This window comes from Macrobrachium nipponense, chromosome 12, assembly GCF_015104395.2.
Source record: "Macrobrachium nipponense isolate FS-2020 chromosome 12, ASM1510439v2, whole genome shotgun sequence".
Taxonomy (NCBI): Eukaryota; Metazoa; Arthropoda; class Malacostraca; order Decapoda; family Palaemonidae; genus Macrobrachium; species Macrobrachium nipponense.
In genome coordinates, this window is record NC_087205.1 from 102741875 (window position 1) to 102758842 (window position 16968).

General features: G+C 42.5%; 1 long non-coding RNA gene across 1 annotated transcript in view; it reads left to right on the top strand.

Moving 5' to 3' along the window:
* Window positions 1-873: 873 nt before the first annotated feature.
* LOC135225067 (uncharacterized) overlaps window positions 874-16968 on the top strand; it is a 48359-nt gene continuing 32264 nt past the window's right edge. Inside the window, exon 1 of the long non-coding RNA XR_010316912.1 lies at window positions 874-1045. This is a non-coding gene — a long non-coding RNA (uncharacterized LOC135225067). The remainder of the gene's footprint in view (window positions 1046-16968) is intronic.

The window sequence follows — 16968 nt, forward strand, 5'->3', positions numbered from 1 at the left end:
AACTTTATTGTATCTTACAATATCTATTTCCAAGCTAATACCTGATGCGGAGCAACCCCACAATTCTACCAACCGTTCCAGGTCATGCTTAGGAATATGTATTCCTAATAAAAGACTTTGGTTTGTATAACTAGGAAAAAATGCTTCCAAGGGGGCTACTGCCCACTCCTAACAATTGTTTAATAGTTATATTTCAGTTACAATTCCATGGAAAAATATAAATTATAAGTTTGGTGTTTCAATACTTTAATCTACATGCTTCATGGTACAGTACAGCACTATACCAAATTAGGCTTCATTGTTTTGGGCTATTTTATGTGCTTGTGTGATGTTCAGCTTTGTTTTTATTTTTAAAGAATATATTAAATTCATATTTCTTTCAGGTGTCGCCAGAGGACACCAAAGAAAAAGAACTACCCGATGAGTGTAGCATATGCTTTCTGGAACACACAGATACTGGCGGTCAGAGGCCCATATATTCTACCTTGTGTTCACAGATTTTGTATTCAGTGTGTTTCAAATATGATAGTAAAGGGACTCAATTACTTTGTCCGACATGTCGGGGGCCAAACACAAATTTTCTCCAGAAACTTGAAGTGGACTGTAGCTGAACTAAATCGTCTAATGGAAAGAAAAGAACGTTCGTCAAGATTTTGGATCACGGCTGCATTTGCTCGTGAAAGATTGAAGGAGATCTTGAAGAAAGTGAAAGGAGCTTGAAAAATTGAATGAGCTCATGATGTAATAGCCGCAGAGATACAGAAACAAAATTTGATGCATTGAAAGAAAGAAAATCAAGTATTTGTGTGTTCTAGTGGTTGAAGAGAGAAATTGTTTTATTATTGGCGTACAGACAAAAATATGGATTTGCATAAGAGACAGATTGATGGATGTTCTGACAGGACTAAAGTGTGCTGAATGTGATGGAGAAGTGCATATTCTAACAATAGAAGCAGAGATGTATAAAAATGGTCTTAAAAGAAATGAAGCTCTCATTAAGGAGAGACAAGCAAGATTGATGGAAATATGTGAAAGAGCCAATTATGTAAGTAAACCTATATTATTGTCTTGTAAGAGAGATTACTAATGTTTTATTGTACTCATGTCATGGGATACTTTTATCATGTAGTAGCCATTTTACTCACTTGTATGGAAAATTTAAAAATACATATGCTTTTAATTTGCTAGGAGTAAATTTTGAAAAGACCCATCATTAATGAGCTCATGCAGAAGTACTACAAACACCATTGCTCTACAAATGCCTTGTATCCATACCAGAGACAATATTTCACTGTTAATTAGACCAGTAAAGGTTATGTATGAGGAGGCATTTGAGAATTGAACCCACAAAGGTTTATGTATGAGGAGTAATTAGGGATTCTTGTCAATTTTCTGTATTATAAATCCAGAAAAGACCTAAACTACCCATCTTTCTTTTTCAAAGATGGTACCAATATGGGTAAACCTTCAGTTGTGCCATATCTGAACTTCCTGCTGATTTGTTTGATCGTTTTCCTAATAAAAGGGGAAAGAAAGGTGAAGAAGACTTATCCGTAAAGGGAGTTTGAGCACAAAAGGGCACTGGTTAAAGAAAAATGGAGAAAATTTGTTGCACATCTAATTCTTAAAGGAAGTGGGTGACATTCAATAATATTAATGATGAAAATGTTATTTTATTATTGCCATTTCATCTTTAGAACAAAAGAATATTCATATTTGTCATGTAAGAGTCATCAGGGCAAAACTTTTTGGAAAGGTGAACAGATTGTTTGTACTATCCACCAGTTTGATTATGACAGGACTGTAAAAAAAACTATTGTTTCAAAGGGAATACAAACCTTTGCTTTCATTATTGGAGTATTCAAGAGCATTTGTGCCTCTGCTCTGTGAAAACAAAGTCTATCCAGTAGGCAGGGGCATTGCCCTGACCTCTGCTGTCCTAGCTCAGCTATTGTGTTTCCTACCATGCTGGCATAAGGGTATTTTTGTGTGTATGAAAAGCATTGTGCTAATATTCTTTGTATACATAGTCACCTTATATGTTAACTGAATTATGTATTTTGTTCATGAAACTTACCTGTCAGATATATATATAGCTGTATTTTCCGAAGTCCGACAGAATTTTAAAAACTTACGACACACGTAGTGGGAGTCAGGTGGTTAGTACCCATTCCCGCCGCTGGGAGGCGGGTATCAGGAACCATTCCCATTTTCTATTCATATTTTTTCTGTCGCCGGTGTTGTAAACATCTGCTACTTTAGCTACTTGAGTATCCCTTTTTGGTTTTTTTGGTTATCTGACTTTGGATCGGTGGCTAGGCACACGTTATTTCTGGATTTAATTGATTTTGGCTTTGATCTCTCTTTGAATTAAGATGTCTGGGACTAGTTCCGTTAGCGCCAGGTTTTGCTCCAGGAGTGAGTGTAGAGGTAGGCTACTGAAAGCTTCAGTAGACCCACATACATTGTGTAAAAGTTGCAGGGAGCATGATTGTGTGTATGAGGACCGCTGCAAGGAGTGTGCATGTCTTTCAGATTCTGAGTGGAAGGCGTATGAGACCTATCTTAGAAAGCTTGAACGTGATAGGTTAAGGAGGTCTTCCTCGAGGAGTGTTTCAGGTAAACAGGAAGTTAATGTTTCTCCTATTAACCCTCCTTCTGTAGTTGCTACTCCTAACCCTGTAGTGTTGCCTTCGGGCCCTGAAACAGTGTCTGTAGAGGGTAATGCCCTTTCTCTGATATTGGAATCGATTTGTAACTTAGAATTGAAAGTGCTTGCTTTAGAGAGCAAAAGTGAAGTGGAGAAGTGCATTGACAGTGCCCCTTGTGTAGTGAAGGGTGCGTCAGATCGGCCTCATTTCGCCTCTAGGCCGGGACCTCTGCTGGACTCCCAGGTTACAGGGAGAGAGCATGTCGAAAGCCGAAGGAGGGTTACGAGGAACCCCCACCGATCTGACATGCCTTCAGCAGTATCTGATGACACTAACCAGACTGCCAAGGAGCGTGCGCGTGCACGCCTCCTCAAGGAGTGCTTTTCTTCGTCGGAGGCTTCCTCCCCGCGTAAGGGGTGGAGCTCTCATTCAGTGTCACGCCTGTTGAAAAGGACCGTTTGTGATTGGGACGCTTCACGTCCTAGGTTTTGCCAGAACGTCGATCTTCGCCTGACAGCGTCTTCGCAGCTTTCCCGCCACAGAAGAGGAGTAGAGAGTTATCGGACGTTGACTCTTTCGAGCGCCCCAGTCGCTCCAGAGTGTGTGAAGAGGCGGTTCCTGTGAGAAGGAAGAAGGCGTCCCCTCGCCCATCGCCTTCTTGCAGGATCAGCCCCTCCCCTGAAAAGGAGTCTTCACCGACCCAGAAGATCCTTCGATCATTGCAGCAGCAACTTGCTGATGTTCTTGCTACGAGAGAGACGCATCCACGTCGTCGCAGGAGGGATGACAGGCTGCCAGTGAAGAGGTCGAGACAGTCTCCCTCTCCTTCTCCTCGCTCGTCTCCCTCTAGAGTTCGTACGGCTCCCCAAGCGAGCGCCAGAGACAACCAGGAGTGCACCTGTGGACACCAAGCGCGCTTCGGTGGAAGTCAAACGCGCGCCAGTGGACGCCAAGCGCGCGCCAGCGGACGCCAAGCGCGCGCCAGAGGACGCCAAGCGCGCGCCAGTGGACGCCAAACGCGCGCCAGTGGACGCCAGACTCGCACCAGCTGACGCTCAGGTGGACGTGGACGCAGTACCTCATCGCCGCCCACTCTTTTTAGAGGATTCTCTTCTAGTTTCTTCGCGTCTTAAGGAGACTCACAGAGTTCCCGTCTCTTCTTCTCCGGCTCAAGAGTCAGCGGTGCCTTCAACTTCTCAACGTTCCACTTACGTATCATCTTTACTTCCTCCTACTTCTCCTGTAACGGAAGAGGAAGTTAGTGACGCTTCGGTCGGGGCTGACGATGAACATCCGATGGCTCCTGTTTCTACAGACTACCAAGTCTTGACTCGTCTGCTTCAGTCTGAGTTCGGGGACACCTTTTATCCTGAAGCTCCGTGCTCTCCCCCCTCTCAACTTTCTTCCTCCAAGGCTAGCAAGGTCTCGGGCTTTGTAAAGATGAAGAAGTCACTTTCCACTAAGAGGGCGTTACGCAAGGTCCATGACTGGATGGAGAGAAGGAAGGCTTCAGGAAAGACCTCGTTCGCTCTTCCGCCTTCAAGACTTAGCGGGAAAGCGGGCATGTTGTACGAGACGGGAGAAGACTTCGGTATTAGACTTCCCGCTTCTGCACAGGGGGACTTCGGGAGCATCGTAGATGCCTCGAGGAGGGCCCTCCTGTCCTCGTCGAAAGTCACCTGGTCTCCGAACGAAATGGACTATCACCTTAAAGGCCTCTTCAGGATGTTAGAGGTCTTCAACTTTCTTGATTGGTGTCTCGGAGTGCTAGACGCCAGGTCTAGGAGTACCAATTCCATTAGCCTGGGGGGAGCTGTCCAGTGTATTGTCTTGCATGGACAAGGCCGTCAGGGATGGTTCAGAGGAGTTGACAGCTCATGTCTGCATGGGGCTCTTAAAGAAGAGATCCCTGTTCTGTAATTTCGCAGCAAAATCTGTCTCGCCATCGCAAAAGGCAGATTTGCTCTTCGCTCCTTTTTCGGACCATCTCTTCCCTCAGACTATGGTTAAGGACATCGCTGCCAGCCTTCAAGAGAAAGCCACTCAAGATCTACTAGCCCAATCTTCTAGGAGACCTGCGGGCCCTTCGTCTTCAGGGGTCTCGAGTTCTAAGAAGTCGAAGCCCTTTCGGGGTGGATCTTCCTCGAGATCAGCTACTCAAGGAAGAGGCACTTCCAGAGGTAAAGCCCCCGCTCTTTCGAAAAGCAAAAAGTGATTTGGAAGTCCTTCAGTCGCCGGTAGGAGCCAGGCTTAAACTTTTCGCGCAAGCCTGGGAAGAGAGAGGTGCCGACGCTTGGTCGTTGGACATCGTAAGGAAGGGTTACCGAATCCCGTTCCTAAAGTCACCCCCGCTGTCTTCGACACCCAGGGATTTGTTTCACTCTTATTCCTTTAAAGTCCATCCTGGGTTTTATGGGAAACATTAAAAAATCCTTTTAGTATGTTATAGTATGAGTAAATACAAGACCTTTTTACTCTTGTGCACTTTTACAAAATTTCCAAAGTAAGCGAAATAATTGCATGCAATGAAGTATCCCGTATGGGAGCCTCGGGCGACCTTAGGCAGACCACGCTCATCCCGTATGGGATCTATTGGGCCGTGCGGACAACTTTTTCAAGTTTATAAATAATGTTGATTCGCCCACACATCTGATTATTATTGATGAAATCACTTTTTTGTTTTTTTTTTTTTTTTGTTCCACAATGTATAATAGAAAACACATACATATATGCGTTTACAATTTAATTATTAATATATAAGTACATTAAATACAAAAATAGTATAAAAAATACAGAAAACACTATACTCTAATACAAAAATAGTATATAAATACACAAAACACTGTAAAAAAAAAAAAAAAAAATAATACAAAAATAGTATATAAAATAGACAAAACACTATAAACAACTCTCATAACAAACAACTTATTTCGAAATCTTATGGACAAAGCAAAACATTCCTTTCTTCAGGAAGGCAAAAGGGCCACCTTGCAATCCTCACACATCCAGCGGGATCTGTGGATGTGGCCTGCACCAGAACAGAACTTGCAAGTCTGCTCATGGTGACATGCTTTGGCATGTGTAGGGCAGTGGCATTCTGGCGTGTCTCAATACTTTGGCACAAGTGCCCGTTGGCCCCTTCTTGGCAAAGCAAAATCTCTGGTGCCAAGAGAATTCCTGGTTATTCTGAAGGTTGACGACTTGAAGCTTCTGAGCCAATTGGAGACATCCAGACGGAAGTCCTTGAGGGGCTTTGGGTTTTCCTGCAAAGCCAGGCGAATCCCTCCCTTGGTACAAAATCCGGCGTTGCAGATGATCAAGTCAAGGAGGTAAGCAAAGAGCCTCATCTAGTACCTCTTTGCTTTGAAGGGGGTTCTGTACAGGTGGGTCAACATGTCACTCTTGTCAATGCCCCCCATGCAGTTGTTGTACACTGGATGACAGATGGGCAAGGAATGGGAACTTTCTTCTTGGCTGCCCTGTAGTACCGCTCCACTGTTCCCACCTGGGCTCCACACACCAACATCAGAGGACAAGATTGTCACAACGCTGTTGTCCTTCCATCTTGCAACAAGGATGCCATCAGAAGAGACATAGTCCAGTGTCCCCCTTTGTGTCGCTTTCTTGTTCATCTCCTTCACAGACGTCAGGGGAGGATGACCAACTCGGTTTTCCCTGGCAGTGCCCACATACCGGCATCCATACTGTGATCTTCAGGTACTTGGAACCAACCTATACTTGTGAAGTAGTTGTCTGCAATACACTGCTGAGTTACTGGGGTGGGCCTTGATGGTATTCACTAATGGCGAACAACAAACTTTGAAGTTTACAAACATTGCTTTCTCCTCTTCAGATAGCATAGTATGGTGGCTCACAAAGGTTGTCTCCCCTTGGTACATGAGAATATCATGCACAAACCCATCCACACTGGAGCGGCAGAACAACTTGAAGCCCCACTTGTCAGGCTTCTTTGCGACATACTGGCGAAGGTTACCAGCCCTTGTGCCCTTATAGGCGACCATCACTTCATCAATGGAGTGGATAGGAGTCTCAGGAACTTTCAGGAACTCTCTGGTGACCTTGGTGAAGGGGACTCTCACCTTGAAGAACCGATCTTGGGATGCAGCTGCCTGGTCATTGTCGCTGAAGTGAAGGACATGAAGTCTGCAACTTGAGGAATCCTGGTCTTCACGGCCCAGAAGTCAACTATGCTAGGGAGAGGAACCAGGCCCATGTACACGATGAGGCCAAGGAAAACCATGAGATCCTCTTCTGACATGTGGAAGTTGCTGCCTACATCCTTCTGTCTTGAGTACAGGTTGGATTGATACACAATGTGTTCCCTCAATTCAGCTGTGAAGAACTGGGAGAAATATTCATAAGGTTCCCTCAAATAGTCAGGCTTCCGATGAATGAAGTTGGGCAGGGCACGGATATCAATGTCTTCTTCTTCTTCCATCATCAGAGACCTCTTAGGGTTAGGCTCACCTTCCTCTTCCATAGGCATCGCTTGAGGGACTACAACATTGACCTTGCGAGCTGAAAACAAGAATTAAAGTAACATTAGTAAAACGTAATGTGTGTGTGCATGCATTTGTATGTCAAGTGAGTATGCATGTGTGTGTGCATGTGTGTGCACGTGTATGTCAGTGAGTATGCAAGTAAACAAATAAGTTTTTATACATGCAACTTCCCTGTCAGATATATACTTAGCTATAGACTCCGTCGTCCCCGACAGAAATTCGAATTTCGCGGCACACGCTACAGGTAGGTCAGGATTTATGGCTTGTAACTACCGAAATTTTCGGTAGACACTCACTTGGTTTGCAAGAAAGGGAAATATTAATATTTATTCATTAATATGTGTAATAAGTGTTAGAATTTGATTGAGGAACTATAAAACTCTAACTTCCCACTTTAGGAAGTCAGAAAAGCATAGAACTACTTTCGCTTCCTTTAGAAGTTTTAATAGCTCTCGTACTAACAAGCAGTTAGAGTATTAACAGTACTAGTAGTGTTGCATCCTCATCACCTTCTTACTTCACAGAAACTACAATCCATAGTTGCAATTTGAAGATAAAGGGATGTAGCTCAAAATGCGAGCTACTAAAAGGTAAGAAGTGATTATAGTGTTCCCAGTGCAATGGAGGGGGCGTCTGACCGGTTCCGCATTGCTCCTAGGCCTAGACCTCTTTCAAACTCCCAGGACCAGGGGAGGAGGAATGTTGACAGCCGCAGGGAGGATGTGGAACATCCCCAACAGTCAGGCGTCCCTTCGGCAGATCCTGATGTAGCGTCCCAGGCTGCCTTGGAAAGGCATCCTCAAAAAGTGGAGGGTGCGTCTGATCGGCTCTGTCTCGCTCCCAGGCCTAGACCTCTTCCAAGCTCACAGGCCCAGAGGAGAAGGAATGTCGAAAGCCGTAAGGAGGTTTCAGAGAATCCCCACTGGTCAGGCGTCCCTTCGGCAGGCTCTGTAGAACGTCCCAGACTGCCAAGGAGAGCCATTGGAAAGGTATCCTAAAACAGTGTTTCTCCGTTATTATCTAAACCTCCTTCCCTCGGCGGATAAGGAGGAGGAATATTCAGCGACGAAGATTCTTATGAAGATACAAGAACAAATCTCGCCATTGGTATGAGTATTGAGAAAGGACGTTTTCCTTCAAATCAAGAGATCCCGATCAGTGGACATGCAGAGGATGAAATAGAACCGATAACGGGCGCCAGAGTTCCTGTCTGTCTGATCCGCATCTTCCAAGAAGCGTGAAAGGAGCCATTCTAAGCAAATAGAGCCTAGCAGGCATAATGATCTTTCCAGGGAGGCGCCTTCCAGACGCGCGGAACGTTCCAGGAGTGTGGCGCCAGCCAGGAGTGAGGAGTCAGCCAGGAGGCAGGAGCCAGGAGCCTGGTGCCAGGAGCCATCCAGGCGTGAGGCTCCAGCCAGGAGTGAGGAGCCAGCCAAGCGTAAGGCTCCAGCCAGGTGCCAGGAGCCAGGCACGAGGCGCCAAGATATCCCGAATTACCTTATGGAGAGAAGTCAGTCACGAGACTTCTCGTTTTAGTTTTTAGCAGAATTAGCCTTCTTCTGGCAAAGGCGCAAGATGTCGCACAGGCGGCCGTCGCCTTTGTCAGGATGATTCTGTTACTGAGAGAAGCCCTTCTCCAATATTCAGAAGACTGCTGTATCAGATAGTTCCTCTCAGCGTGGACTCTCTCCTTCATTCATACTCTTCCCTCATTATGACGAGGCAAGAGCTACAGGAGTTTTTTCTTAATAAGAATCTCATCTATTCGGCGTTCGGGAATGAATGCGGAAAGGGAACATCAATCTTCCTTCTGTAAACTCAAGATCTGAACAGGAATCCTGTCCCTTCCGCGATTTCTGTGGAAATCACGAAGACTTAACTAGTTCCTGGATTATCTTCCTTCCTTAGGAAAATATTTACCGTATTGTCAAGTACAGGCGGTCCCCGGGTTACGACGGGTCCGGCTTACGACGTTCCGAGGTTACGATGCTTTTTCTTAAATATTCATTGAAAAATCCGCCCTGGGTTATGCCGCTTGTTCCGAGGTTACGACGCTGATGCCTCCGACGCTCTGAGTTTACAACGCTTTTAAAAAACACATACTATGATAAGATAAGAATCCTTTATAGTTTAGCACAGTTTCTCTCTCTCTCTCTCTCTTTGTATTTTCCAACAAAAATAATCACTATAATTCTCTCTCTCTCCTCTCTCTCTCCTCTCTCTCTACTCTCTCGTCTCTCTCTCTCTCTCTCTATGCTACAAAGATGTATGTTTTTTAGTATGATAAATAAATGATTTACTATTTTCAAATATTAATATTAATTTATACAGCAATAATATCAATTCATTAAAGAAAATACCATAGTGAATTAGTAAGATTTTAGCTTATATTTAAAAAATTATGGAAGAATGAAGGAAATCCCAGTCTTCTTGAAGTAACTTCCAGTAACCCTTTTCAGACCCAGGTACTAAAACTGTCAGCTATATATCAAGTTCTGTGACAGCCACGAGGGGGAAGAGCTGGGGGAGAGCTGCAGTGTTGCAATCACGTGGTCCTGACATTTTCCCCTCTCTCTCTCTCTCTCTCTCTCTCTCTCTCTCTCTCTCTCTCTCTCTCTCTTCACTCTCTCTCTCCTCTCTCTCTCTCTCTCTCTCTCTCTCATATTTACTGAGACTCGAGATTTTTTATGTACTTGTACTATTGTTTTAATACTCAAATAATATAATAATAATAATAATAATAATAATAACTGTAATTACAAAATTCATATGTGATAGTATTTTAAGGAAATACAATACGTACTAATCTATCCATGTCACTTTTAATTAAGGTTAACTCTCTCTCTCTCTCTCTCTCTCTCTCTCTCTCTCTCTCTCTCTCTCTCTCTCTCTCTCTTTTACCGAGATGAAAGAATTTTTATGGTACTAGTATGTAAAATGTTTATTGATAATTTCAGTTATTTAATAATAATAATAATAATAATAATAATAATAATAATAATAATAAATAAAACTTTAATTACAAAATTCATAATGGTCGTATTTTAAAGAGATGAAAATGAACCTTATTTCCATTTCACTTGTACGGTATTCCTCTTCTTTCTTACTGAGATGAGAGAATTTTGATGGTAGATGCACGTGTTTATTATATTTTCAAATATATTAATAATAATAATAATAGAAGTAGTAATAATACGATAACTAATTTCAAAAGAAAATTCTTCCCTTTGTCTTTTTCTGTATCAATTTCCCCACCTCAACTCGAGTGACACTCAAGCTTAACAATGCCATACAATGGTCAACGAATTTAATGGTTTTATGTAATCTCTCTCTCTCTCTCTTACTGAGATGAGACATTTTCATGGACGTGTATGTAATAAGTTTATCATTACTATTTTCCAATAATAATATTTTTCCAATAATAATATTATAAGTACAAAATTCACGATCTGAGTATTTTAAATACAATAATCATTCCATTTCTCTCTTTTAAATACTGTAAGGACAACTCTCTCTCTCTCTCTCTCTCTCTCTCTCCTTCACTCTCTCTCTCTCGCTCTCTCTCTGCTCCATCTCCTCGTCTCCTCTCTCTCTCTCTTCTCTTCGTTCCACAAGATACTTGTCATACATTTGGTGTTTCTATTTCTTCCTTGTATCTCTCTCGCTCTCAGCAAAAGAATTGATAGACAGACAAACATAATTGCACAGGCTCTCTTTCTCTCTTCTCTGGAGAAATATATGTATTTATGGGAGGGGGAAAAGTTGCCTACAGACGTTCATTTCAATCTTTTGAAACCTAAGGAGTTATTTCTCATCTTTCTCTCTCTCTCCTCTTCGTCTCTCTCCTCTCTCTCTCGCCTACTCCTCTCATCTTCTCTCTCTCCCTCTTCCTTCTCTCTCTCTCTCTTGTATTTTAATGAAAATATACAGTAATTTGTGAATACACAGTGTTGCACATGAAAACAAAAAAAGTAAATTAGTGATAATTTTAGAGATACGGCCCTAAGAAAAATTGCAAATTGCAAATTAGTAGTGAAATTTTCCCTGTGGACATGTTTTCAAGAACGTCGTTCCGGCTTACGACGATTTTCGGGTTATGAACGCGTCTTAAGAACGGAACCCCCGTCGTAACCTGGGGACCGCCTGTAAGTGCATAACACACAATTGACAAAAAATGTATACTCTTTGTATCTTGATGGATTAGTTCTCATTGACGAAGATCTCAATACATCTTATTGTGTAAGCATATAAGCTCTCTTGGACAAGATTCTTAGGAGCTCTCATTCATTGATTAGAGACTTCCAGGTAATAGACGCGTAGAATATGTCCTTATGTCCAAGAGAATAGGAAGCTTGAGAGATTCTCTTCGATCCTCGGTTATCACTTGGGATCGCCTTCAGCTAATACTAATTCGTTCTATTGACGAAAAGAACGAAGATAGTAAATTTCCATTCTCTCTCTGCTCGGTGAGGAAAGAATGTAGTAGAGAATTTGGTGTGTAGGACTACTGTATGGTCAAGTCATATGCGCATAACGTAGTTTCCCCTATGGTTGGCAACTGAATTCTCTGTATCCTTCCAGGAATTTCCTAGGTAAGGACTACGCTTAAAGGGTTTGTTACGACAACACCGACTCTGCTCCTGTTTTTAACGAAGGTTGTTTCGCTTAAATATGCTTTTTTGAGAACTTCCTTAGGCTCGATAATAATTTTATAATATTCCTTCATTGAATGGAGTAACTGGCAACTCAGGAAGTACGGCGAGACAGCGATCGAAGGCTGCTGTCACTGTAGGCCAACACAGTACCATCTGGGTCTCGGTCATGAGCGGTTTGTTACCTCTCTCTCTCTCCTACGGGATTGACTGGCCAATCGTATCTCCCCTACAATCACGGACTTAGCCTTGAATGGAAAGGATTTGTAGGCAAACATGAATAACATTGTCTGCGTTTTTGCTAAGAAGTTTTCAATAGAAAGATTTCTCGCAACCTTTCATGCTGTTTACCGCAATGTAACAGAATTATAGAGGATTATAACGCGGCAGAGCACTATATTATATAATGCTCTCATGCTTACGAAAGCATAGCCGTATTAGAGAACGGAGCACGCGCAGTGAGATGGATGAGTCTGATGGGAACCGTTTTCTTCGGGGCAGAAGTTTGTTTCCCTGAATGGACTATATTACGCCTATAAGTTTTTTCCTACCAAGAACGGAAATAACATATCAGAGGATACCGGGTACCATGACAGAGGTACAGAAGTTCTGGCACATATTCTAAAGGAATTACAAGCAATTAAGGTGACTTGATAATTTCTCGATATAGCAAGTTGTTAACCGAAGGGTTCAGTAGCCTCTCTAACAGCAGGCTTGGTAACTTCACGATTCGTTCCTGATTTCGTTCCCCGTCTCTTGGAGGAAGTTTCAATCCCAAGAAGGGACGAAATTAATTTTTAAATCAATTAGGCCAATTCCACAGCTCTCTCATATCTCAGGAGCATTGAGAATCTCTTTTTTCGCCCCTGTTCGCGTTTACAAGAGAAAACCTGTTTGGAACACAGACATGGAACGCAACGATCCTTAAGAGGTTCGCTGCAGGATATTGCACGTCCGTGAGAACCCTCTTGATCGACGATAATAACTATTAATGTCTGTCTAATATTAGTTAGGAAGAGAGTTGTGGAAAACTGTGAGACATCTTCTTCATAGATCTCTTCGCAATGTTGAAGACAAAGAGGCTTCCTCTAGACTGCTTCCTTATTCTCGATCCATGAGCGGTAGCAAGATACGCCATCCTTTAGTTTGAAAGGGGAATAAACATTAGTCTTTTTTCCCCTATTATATATATATATATATATATATATATATATATATTGATATATATATATATATAGATATATATATATGATATATATATATATATATATATATATATATATATATATATGATATATATCATTATATATATATATATACGTATATATATATATATATATATATATATATATATATATATATATATATATATATATATATATGATATATATATATATATTTTATATATATACACATATACGTATATATATATATATATATATAAAATAATTATTTATGATATGTACAGTGGACCCCCTGTATTCGCGTTCTCGAGATTCGCGGACTCACATTCGCGGATTTCTCTCGGGAACGTTTCCCTGCATTATTCGCGGAAAATTCTCGCATTCGCGGTATTTTTCTATAATAAATATCCACAAATTCCTGGTTATTTTGGTGAATTTCATCTTAAAATGCACTTTTTGTGATAAAACTATTAAAAAAAAACCATGTAGGAAAATTTTTTAGTGGGTTTTTCTTGAGTTTTAACTAACAAAATAGGCTGTTTTTAGCATTTTTATAGGGGTTCCAAACATTCGCGGATCCTAACTATTCACGGGGGAGGGGGGGTCTGGTAAAAACGCACCTCCCCCGCGAATACGGGGGGACCACTGTGTATATATATATATTATATATATATATATATATATATAGATATATATAATATACTATATATATATATATATATATATATATATATAATATATAATTCTTAACAGATATATTAAGATATTACTGGCATCAGAGGAAGAGAGGATGATGCTTTTTTCGCCCCTTTTTAGCCTTCGAGAGGCTGGATTCACAGAAGTCACGTCTTATTACAGCACTTTTCTAAGGCTTTCCCAAGAGAGTCAGTCTACTCTATCAGCCTCACTTAGAAAGGGACCTTAAGAACCCCTCCACTCTAAGTCTGTCTGCGTGCAGACTGACGAGAAGTTGACGTGAATGAGAGGTTTTTCAAGGTGAATGACAAGTGTCATGGCCAAGACAAGAAGTGCTGTAGATCGTGCTGGGTTGAAGGAGGAAACTGTCCTCTTCCGATACCTCTGTGATCCACATGACGGTTTTCTTCCCTTTCTGAGAGAAGAATCACCTTTGTATATATCTGCTATGAAAGAATACAGTAGCAGGCTATACTCTGTCTCTGCAAAGGGACTTAGAGATAGCAGAGGACTAAGATCTTCGGGATCTTATACGATACCTCGATACGACCAAGAGTAGGATATCATGTACTTCGAGTTGGGATCTTTTCGTGGCCCGCAGTCCTTGTTCTGACAAGTTGGAACCTCTCTTCATCAAGCTTCTTTTAGAAATTTTATGAATGAATTCAGGGAGGCGATGAGGGCTCGAAACGCTTCCCAGAAGGTACTCAGAGGGACACGATAAGAGCTAAGAAAGCCTGGGTTCGCCCACTTTTGGCTCGAAGTCTCCTTCGACTTCCAGGCTCCTTCCCCTCCTTAGGGCAAGGAGAGGGAGGTTTCTGCAACAAGAAACCTCCTCAACAGGTAGGAATAGATCTTGTTTGCAACGGAAGTACTCACGAAGGATCCTCCTCGGAGGAAGACTCTTCTCTCTTGTCCTGTTTAGATATCCTATCGTCTACTGGATGTAACTGGCTACAAACGCCTCCCTTCGTCTGAGGCCAGAGGTTCAAGGTGGAAGAGTTCCTTCCACCCTTCTCCAGTCTCCTGATAAACTATTGTGGTTTGTTCAGGATCCTCAGGCAACGTAGCGACAGCCAGCCGCCAAATGCCAAACAGGCGAGAAACGCTTTTTATTGTCTGAGGCGGAGAAGGAGCGGGCCTCGCGCCAGAGGCGAACAGATCGGACAGATGAGAGTGTCCGGTGTGGACATCGCCCCAGCCAGGCGACGAAAGGCGCTAGGCGCCAATCAGGCACAAGGCGCCAGCCAGGCGCCTTCCATGTGCCAGCCTCCTTCCAGGCGCTAGGCTCCAATCAGGATTGAGGATCCATCCAGGCGCGAGGCTCCTTCCAGTAAAGAGAAACCTAAAGCTCTGTCATGTAAGAGGGTTAGTCCCCATTGATATGATACAGGTAAAGGCTCTGCCATGTAAGTGGGTCAGCCCCCAGTGGCACGATCCGAGAAGGCTCTGTCGCGTAAGTGGGCTAGCCCCCATTGACATGATCCAGAAGGGTTTTTCAGTCTTAGGTCCCTACCTCGCTGAAACTCTTGAGGCATGCAGACTCATAGACAGTAATCATGAAGTCTTCTGCCAAGCTCCAGGCGCAAGGCGCCAGCCAGGCGCTAGGCTCCAGCCAGGCGCAAGGAGCCAATCAGGCGCCAGCCAGGCTCTAGGCGCCATTCAGGCGCGAGGCGCTAGACAGGCGCTAGGCACCTGCCAGGCGTGAAGCACTAACCAGAAGAGATCTATATCAAAGAACGCCCTGGCCTTCTTAGAGACAATGTGATCTCCAAAGCACTTGATAAGTGTATTGATGATTCCTTCAAACAGCTGAGAATTAAAAGCGCATGAAGTGCGAGCTTTTCCGAATTCTTGTTCTTTCCTTAACAATATGTCATAAGGACATATTAGCTGTCACATACGGGAGATGCAACTCTGTGTTGACTTCCCATTACCCGAAGGATGTCAAGATAACCTACGAGAGATCCTTCTCTATTGGTTGATACGTGTCTGCGGATACGTTGCTGGGATAGGGAGCCGATACTGATCCTTAACTAGTGAGTTAAATTTTATTTAATGTCGTGTTTTTTCTTTGGGTTGTTTGAAAGGAGTTTGGGGATAACTCTTTTCAATTTATGCACTAACCCTCGTGTTAGGATCAGGTGATCGGGATCGGTGTTGTGCTCTTTAATTATGCCACTAGGCATAGGCGCATTGTCATATAAGTGGATAAGATCCCATTGACAAAGGCCATCAGGCTCTGTCGAGTAAGTGGATAAGACCCCATCGACAGACCCACAAGAACTCTTAGCCATAGGTCACATCCTCGCTGAGGCTCTTGAGGCGAAGCAAATTCCTAGGCTTTAGCCATGGAATCTTCCGCCTAATCAAGTAGGAACCAAGGTTCTATTTATTTATTACCTACAACGTATGTTGTTTACCTGTTTATTCAGTTATTAGCTGTCTCTTACCCTCCACCAAGGGTGCCAATCAGCTAAGTACTATCTGACAGGGAAGTTGCATGTATAAAAATGATATTGTTAAGATACAATAAAGTTTTATACATACTTACCTGGCAGATATATACGATTAAATGGCCCACCCAGCCTCCCCTCTGGAGACAGGTGGAAGAGAAAATCTGATAGAAAACGGTAATGGTTCCTATTCCTGCCACCCAGCGGTAGGGCGATAGATCACCTGACCTACCTGTAGCGTGTGCCGGGAAATTCGAATTTCTGTCGGGGACGACGGAGTGTATAGCTAAGTATATATCTGCCAGGTAAGTATGTATAAAACTTTATTGTATCTTAACAATATCATTTGTAAAATACCCAATGTTTACAAACCATTTAAAGGGCAACAAATTTAAATACCATTATAACAACAAGACTTTTAAATACAATGGTCTCATATTAACTTCTAGAGTTAGGAGGGTCAAAGGCATCGTCCTGAGTAAGGCCTTCGTCAGGAACGTAGGTAGGGTCGTCATCATCACTGTCAATGTCCAAAGGGCTCACGTCGACATCACTTCCTTCAGCGTCGTCAGGGGCTACCCATGGTACATGTTCCTGAGTCTCCAATGCAGCATTGCGTTGCCCATAAAACATACTGCTTTGAAACTGCAAAAATAAAAAAAACTTTTAAAATCATGTTAATGAAAGAAAAATGTAACTTTCCTAACAAAAACCTATCATTCAATCCCTTGTAAGGTAATAATTTATATGCACATCTATAAATCATCACTAATATATCTAGAAATATTGTTAAAATTATTCACAAA